The sequence below is a fragment of the Capricornis sumatraensis genome, chromosome X (genome assembly GCF_032405125.1).
Source record: "Capricornis sumatraensis isolate serow.1 chromosome X, serow.2, whole genome shotgun sequence".
Lineage (NCBI taxonomy): Eukaryota > Metazoa > Chordata > Mammalia > Artiodactyla > Bovidae > Capricornis > Capricornis sumatraensis.
Genome location: NC_091092.1, coordinates 13,276,155 through 13,283,570, shown reverse-complemented (window position 1 = coordinate 13,283,570; position 7,416 = coordinate 13,276,155). Strand labels below are relative to the sequence as shown.

Sequence of the window (7,416 nt, the reverse complement as noted above, 5' to 3'; positions counted from 1 at the left end):
GAAGAGGTGGCAAGAATACACAGAAGAACTATACAAAAAAAAATTCTTAATGACCCAGATAACTACAATGGTGTGATCACTCACCTAGAGCCAGACATCCTGGAGTGTGAAGTCAAGTGGGCATTAGGAAGCATCACTACGAGCAAAGCTAGTGGAGGTAATGGGATTCCACCTGAGCTAGTTCAAATCCTAAAAGATGATGCTGTGAAAGTGCTGCACTAAATATGTCAGCAAATTTGGAAAACTCAGCAGTGGCCACAGGACTGGAAAAGGTCAGTTTTCATTCTAATAGGAAAGAAAAGCAATGTAAAAGAATGTTCAAACTACCCCACAAATGCACTCATTTCACTTGCTAACAAGGTAATACTAAAAATCCATCAAGCTAGGCTGTAATAGTATGTGAACTGAGAACTTCCAGATATTCAAGCTGGATTTAGAAAAGGCAGAGAGGAACCAGAGATCAAATTGCCAACATCAATTGGATCATAGAAAAACCAAAGGAATTCCAGAAAAACATCTATTTCTGCTTCATTGACTATGCTAAAACCTTCATTGTATGGATCACAACAAACTGTGGAAAATTCTTAAAGTGATTGGAATAGCAGACCACCTTACCTACCTCCTGTGAAATCTGTTTGCAGGTGAAGAAGCAACAGTTAGAACCAGACATGGAACAATGTACTGATTACAAATTGGGAAAGGAGTACGTCAAGGCTGTATATTGTCACCCTGCTTATGAACTTATATGCAGAGTACATCATGCAAAATGCCAGGCTGGATGGAACACAAGCTAGAATCAAGACTGCCAGGAGAAATAACAACCTCAGATATGCAGATGATACCACTCTTATGGCAGAAAGCATAGAGAAACTAAAGAGCCTCTTGATGAAGATGAAAGAAGAGTGAAAAGCTGGCTTAAAGCTCGGCATTAAAAAAAACTAAGATCATGGGATCCAGTCCCATCATTTCTTGGCAAATAGATGTGGAAACAGTGCAAACAGTGACAAACTTTATTTTCTTGGGCTCCAAAATCACTGCAGATAGTGACTGCAGCCATGAAATTAAAAGATGTTTGCTCCTTGGAAGAAAGTGAAAGTGAAAGTCACTGAGTCATGTCTAACTTTTTGAGACCCCCATGGGGTATACAGTCCATGGAATTCTCCAGGTCAGAATACTGGAGTGGGTAGCCTTTCCCTTCTCCAGGGGATCTTCACAACCCAGGGATCAAACCCAGGTCTCCCGCATTAGTTATGACAAATCTGCTGCTGCTGCTGTCACTTCAGTCGTGTCCGACTCTATGCGACCCCATAGACGGCAGCCCACCAGGCTCCCCCGTCCCTGGGATTCTCCAGGCAAGAACACTGGAGTGGGTTGCCATTTCCTTCTCCAATGCATGAAATTGAAAAGTGAAAGAAGTCGCTCAGTCGTGTCTGACCCGATGGACTGCAGCCCACCAGGCTCCTCCATGCATGGGATTTTCCAGGCAAGAGTACTGAAGTGGGTTGCCATTGCCTTTGCCAACAAAGTTCCATATAGTCAAAGCTATGTTTTTTCTAGTAGTCATGTACGGGTGTGAGAGTTGGACCATAAAGAAGGTTGAGCACTGAAGAACCGATTCTTTCCAACTGTGGTGTTGGAGAAGACTCTTGAGAATCCGTTGGACTGCCAGGAGATCAAACCAGTCAATCCTTAAGGAAATCAACTCTAAATATTCATTGGAAGTCCTAATGCTGAAGCTCAAGCTCCAATAATTTGGCCACCTGAGGCAAAGAGTCAACTCACTGGAAAAGAACCTGATGCTGGGAAAGACTGAAGGCAGGAGGAGAAGGGAACGGCAGAGGATGAGATGGTTGGATGGCATCACCGACTCAATGGAATGAGTTTGAGCCAACTCCAGGAGATGGTGAAGGACAGGGAAGCCTGGAGTGCTGCAGTCTATGGGGTCGCAAAGAGTTGGACAGGACTGAATGACTAAACAACAACAAAGACAGAAGGAAATCTTCATAACTTCCAGGAGAAAATATAGGAGAATATCCGTGATACACAGGTTTTGGCAATGAGTTTTCAGGTATGACACCACAAGAAAATATGTATCAGCATGACACTAGTAAAAAAAATGAGAAATTGAACTTTATCAAAATGAAAACTTTTGGTCTATGAAAGACACTGTTAAGAGAGTAAAAAGGCAAGCCATACTGTGTGAAAGTATTTGCAGATCACATGTCTTACAGAATACTTATATTCTGAATATTTTAAGAACTCTCAAAACTCAGCAAAAGAAAAAAATTCAATAAAAAATTGTCAATATAACTGGACTTCTCTGGTGTTTCAGTTGTTGAAAATTCACCTGCCAATGCAGGGGAGATGGGTTTGATCCCTGGTCCGGGAAGATTTGACATGCCGAGGCATAACTAAGCCCACTCACCACAATTATTGAGCACACATACTGCGACTACTGAAGTCTGAGTGCCCTGGAGCCCAGGCTCTGCAACCAGAGAAGCCACAGCACTGAGAAGCCCACGCACCACAACTAGAGAGTGGCCCTTGCTTGCTGCAGCTAGGGAAAGGCTGTGTGCAGCAACCAAGACCCAGCACAGCCAAAAACAGACAGTAAATAAGCAGACACCATTCTTAAAAATTGTCAAAATGCCTGAAGAGACTTAACTGAAGGAGATATCCAAATGGAAAAAAAAAACCATAAATGAAAAAATGCTCAATATTGAGAGTCATTAAGGAAATCCATATTAAAACCACAATGAGATACTAGTGTATACTTTTAGGATGGATAAAATTTTATTACCCTCCACAATTGCATATGGTGGTGAGAATGTGAAAGAAGAACTCTCATGCATTGCTTTTGGGAATGCAAAATGATAGAGCTATGTTGTAAAACAAATTGGCACTTTAATATAAAGTTGAATATATATTTACCATATGGCTCAGTGAATTTCAAACTCATATTCACACAAAAACCTGCAAATGAATAATCATAGTAGCATTATTCATAGTCTCCAAAATCTGGGAATAATCCAGATGTTCTTCAACAGTTGAATATATAAATAAATATTGGCACATATATAAAATGGAATACTACTCAGCAGTAAAAAGAAATACACTTTTGTTTCATGCAACAACATGTATTCATGTAAAATTTAAGTGTATCATACTAGTTGAATAAAGTCAGATACTAAGGGCTACATATTGTGTGATTACATTTATATGATATACTAAAAAAGTTAAAATTATGGAAGTAAAATCAAATCAGTGAAGGAATTCCCTGATGGTCCAGTGGTTAGGACTCAGCACTTTCACTGCTGTGACCGGGGTTCAATTCCTGGTTGGGAAACTAAGGTGCCACAAGCTGTGTGGCCAAAAAAAAAAAAAAAATCAGATCAGTGGGTCACAGGGATTGGGGGTAATGGATGTGTTTGATAGCAAACAGGCTGCAGAAAGGAATTTTTAGGGTGGTAGAACTCTTCTATACATTATTATGGTGATTAACATGCATATGCAAACCCATAAAACCATACACCACAGAGTGACTTTTACCTGTGCTAGTGCTTCTAAACTGGGAGTGACTTTGCCCATAAGGGGATATTTAGGAGTACCTGCAGACATTTTTTGTTCTCACACTGGGGAACTTGGTGCTACTGGCACCCTAGTGGGAGGCTAGGAATATTGATAAACATCCAACAACTCACAGGACAACCATCCAAACAAAAGATGATCCAGCCCAAAATGTCAACAGTACCAAAGTTGAGAAAGCCTTCTACATGGAAGTCTTAAAAATCAACTAGACTGTCAGGAGAATACAGGAAAGAGTACAGAAACATCGAACTGAATTACACGTCTTAGTCTATTTGGGCTGCTATCATAAAACACCACAGGCTGGGTAGCTTATAAACAACAGAAATTTATTTCTCACATTTCTGGAGGTTGGAAGTCAAAGATCAAGGTGCCAGCATGGTCGAATTTTAATGAAGATTGTTTTCTGGGTTGTAGGTTGCCAGTCGCACTGCGTCCTCACATGGTGGAAAGGATTAGGGAGCTCTCTGGGGTCTCTTTTATAAGGACACTAACTCCATCCATGAAAAGTCTGCCTTCATGACTGAGTATCTCCTAGTACAATCACATTGCACATTAACATTTCAACAAATTAACTTTGGGGAGACACAAACATTCATACCATAGCAAAATGTATGAAATCACTTCCTTGAAGTGGATAGGGAATAATGGAGATGACCTAAGTAACTTTAAGAAACGACGTTTGACCAGGTGGTAGTAGTGTTTAGTCACTAAGTCATGTCTGACTCTGTGCAACCCCATGGACTGTAACCTGCCAGGCTCCTCTGTCCATGGGATTTCCCAGGCTAGAATATTGGAGAGAATTGCCATTTTCTTCTCCACCGGATTGTCCCAACCCAGCAATTGAACCCACGTGTTCTGCATTGGCAGGCGAATTCTTTACCATTGAGCTACCAGGGAAACCCTTTGACTGGGTACTGCAAAGCAAAACACAAAATTAACTGTATTCTAGTTGGTATATCCATTTCAGAGTGTAGTATAGCAGTTCATTACATGTATAGCCATACACTGCATGTGTATGAAGGTTAAAAAAAGACATTTATATTATATGTTGTAGATAGTGGAAGCCAAGTTTCTTATGTCAGAGAAAGAAGTTGCAAAAAGGAAAGGATTTAGTGTCAGAGACATCAGTATGAACTCCTGTGTGTGTGTGTGTGTGTGTGTGTGTATGTGTGTGTGTGTGCACAATTCGTTCTGTCCACTGAGAGGGCCTAGACACAATGCTGCCCCATTAGCAATGAACACACATAGGGCACAGATCTTGGTTTCTAAATACCATTTTCTAATAAAAGGAACCATGACTCCTTGAAGAAATAGTTGATCCTAGGATCAGGGCAGGGAAACTACAAGATGAACCTGGAATGTCTTGTAGTACTAGAAGGTAAAGAAGTGTTTTGTAAAGAATATGTAAATGTATTTGTTTTCCTTTGCTCTGTAACAAATAACCACAAAAGTAGTGGCTTAAAGCAGAAATCCAGGCGGGCTCAGCTGGATTCCTTGCTTAAGGTCTCAGAATGCTGAAATCAGGGTGGCAGTAAGCTTGGACTCCTATCTGAAGGTTCTGAGTAGGGACCTGCTGCTGGACTCATTCAGGTTGTTGGCTGAATTCAATCCGTGCAGTTAGAGGACTGCAGTCCCTGTTTCCTTCCTGGCTGTTGACTGAGGGTTTTTTTTTTTTTTTTCCCCAGCGTCTAGAGACTCCTTATATTTCTTGGCTCTTTGTCACCTCCATTTTACAAACCCAGCAATGACAAATTGAATCAATCTCTTGCTTTGAATGTCCTAGACATCCTCTCTTTTCTTTTTTGCCTTCCTCTTCTGCCACCAGCTAGAGAAGGTTCTATGCTTTAACAACTCATGTGATTTTACTCAGCAGATCAGGATAATCCAGGATCATCTCCCACTCTTAAAGTCAACTGATTGAGTGTTAAATTATATCTGAAAAAAATCTCCTTACAGCAATACCAAGATTAGTATTTTTTTGAGGGACGGGAATCTTGAGGGGAATATCTTTAAAATTCTGCCTAACACATTGGACATGTCAAAGGGACATGAGCCAATACCAAAGAGCTTCTAAAGGACAAAACTGGATCAATTTGAGAAAATCAGATGCTATTTGATTATATCACAAAGAATAAAACATCGAGGTAGCTCAGTGGTAAGGAATCTGCCTGCAATGCAGGAGATGTGTGTTCAATCCCTGGGTCAGGAAGATCCCCTGGAGAAGGAAATGGCAACTCACTCCATTATTCTTGCCTGGAACATCCCATGGACAGAGGAGCCTGGCAGGCTACAGTCCACGGGGTCACAAAATAGCTGGACATGACTTAGCAACTAAACAACAATAGCAATACTGATATAAATTAATGATTAAATAAATAAGGTAAGACTTACAGAATAATTCCAAGTAATAAATGTAGGTGATATGAGGGACATAGAAAATCACCATTAGAACACCAAAGTAGTAATTTGATGCAGGTAAGACCCACTGATGAATGTTAAACCTAATGGGCAAAACTTTAAGGAAAATCAAGATATTTGCATAGCTTCAAAGTATCTCACCTCCAAATTTTAATTAATAATTGTGTTTATTTTTATACTCACAAATTCTTTGGTACTTCTTCCTCCAAGAGGTGAAGCTTAACCCACCTCCCCATCCTATTGACTATAAGCTGGACTAGACGACTGATTTCTAAGAAACAGAGTATGGAAATGGAGAAATAGAAATTTACAGAGGAAAAGCTTAGCTAAGGGATCAAAGTAAACACCACCACCAATAAGTCATGTTGATATATAATTTATATGAATGATAAAAAGAGCTATCAACTCTGGTCGTATTCCCCAAATCTCATAGTTATCCCAGTTATCATGGGAAAACATCAGACAAGTCCAAATTGAGGGCCATCCTACAAAACAGCTGATAAGTACTCTTCAAAAAGTGTTAAGATTATTAAAAAAATAAACTAATAAGGAACTGTCAGAGAATGTAGGAGAATGAGGAGACATGATGACTAAATACAATCAGTATCCTGGATTGAACCCTGGGGGGAAAAACGACTTTGGGGAAAACTTGTTGACATTTGTATAATGTGTCTAGCTTAGTTAATAGTACTGAACTAATGTTAATTTCAATAGGTGAAATATGTTAACTTAGGGGAATCTAAATGAAAGGTATACAGGAACTCTCCTTACTACCTTTGCAACTCTTCTGTAGATGTAAAATTATTCCAAAGTAGAAAGTTAAGAAAGGATTATTAGTTTACTTGGGCTTTCCTTGTGGTTCAGCTGGTAAAGAATCTGCCTACAATGTGGGAGACATGGGTTCAATCCTTGGGTTGGGAAGATACCCTGGAGAAGGGAAAGGCTACCCACTCCAGTATTCTGGTCTAGAGAATTCCATGGACTGTATACCCCATGGGGTTGCAAAGAGTTGGACATGACTGAGCAACTTCCACTTAATTCTTGTGAGATTTCACAAAGAAAGGAAGACAAAAAATCTTGTAGTCAACTTGCAAAATTTAATCAGAAGTCTCCCCTAAGTTTTTGATTTGCTATATACTACAAATCATACCTCATACCTCGAGGCAGACCTCATTTTATTGTGCTTTGTTTTATTGTGATTTTTACAAATAGAAAGTTTGTGGCACTCCTGCCTTGAGTAAAAAGTCTATTGGTGACATTTTTGAAAGAGCTTTTGCTCACTTTGTGTTTCTGTGTTACACCTTGGTAATTTTTGCAATATTTCAAACTTTTTATTGTTACTATATTTGTTACAGTGATTCATGATTGATGATCTTTAATGTTTCTATTGTAATTGTTTTGGTATTTTTA

At 39.6% G+C, this 7,416-nt stretch overlaps 1 non-coding gene across 1 annotated transcript; it reads left to right on the top strand.

Moving 5' to 3' along the window:
- Nucleotides 1–3,274: 3,274 nt before the first annotated feature.
- Nucleotides 3,275–3,346, top strand: TRNAE-UUC (transfer RNA glutamic acid (anticodon UUC)). Its single transcript has one exon. It is a non-coding gene; the product is annotated as a tRNA-Glu (tRNA).
- The last annotated feature ends 4,070 nt before the right edge of the window (nucleotides 3,347–7,416 follow it).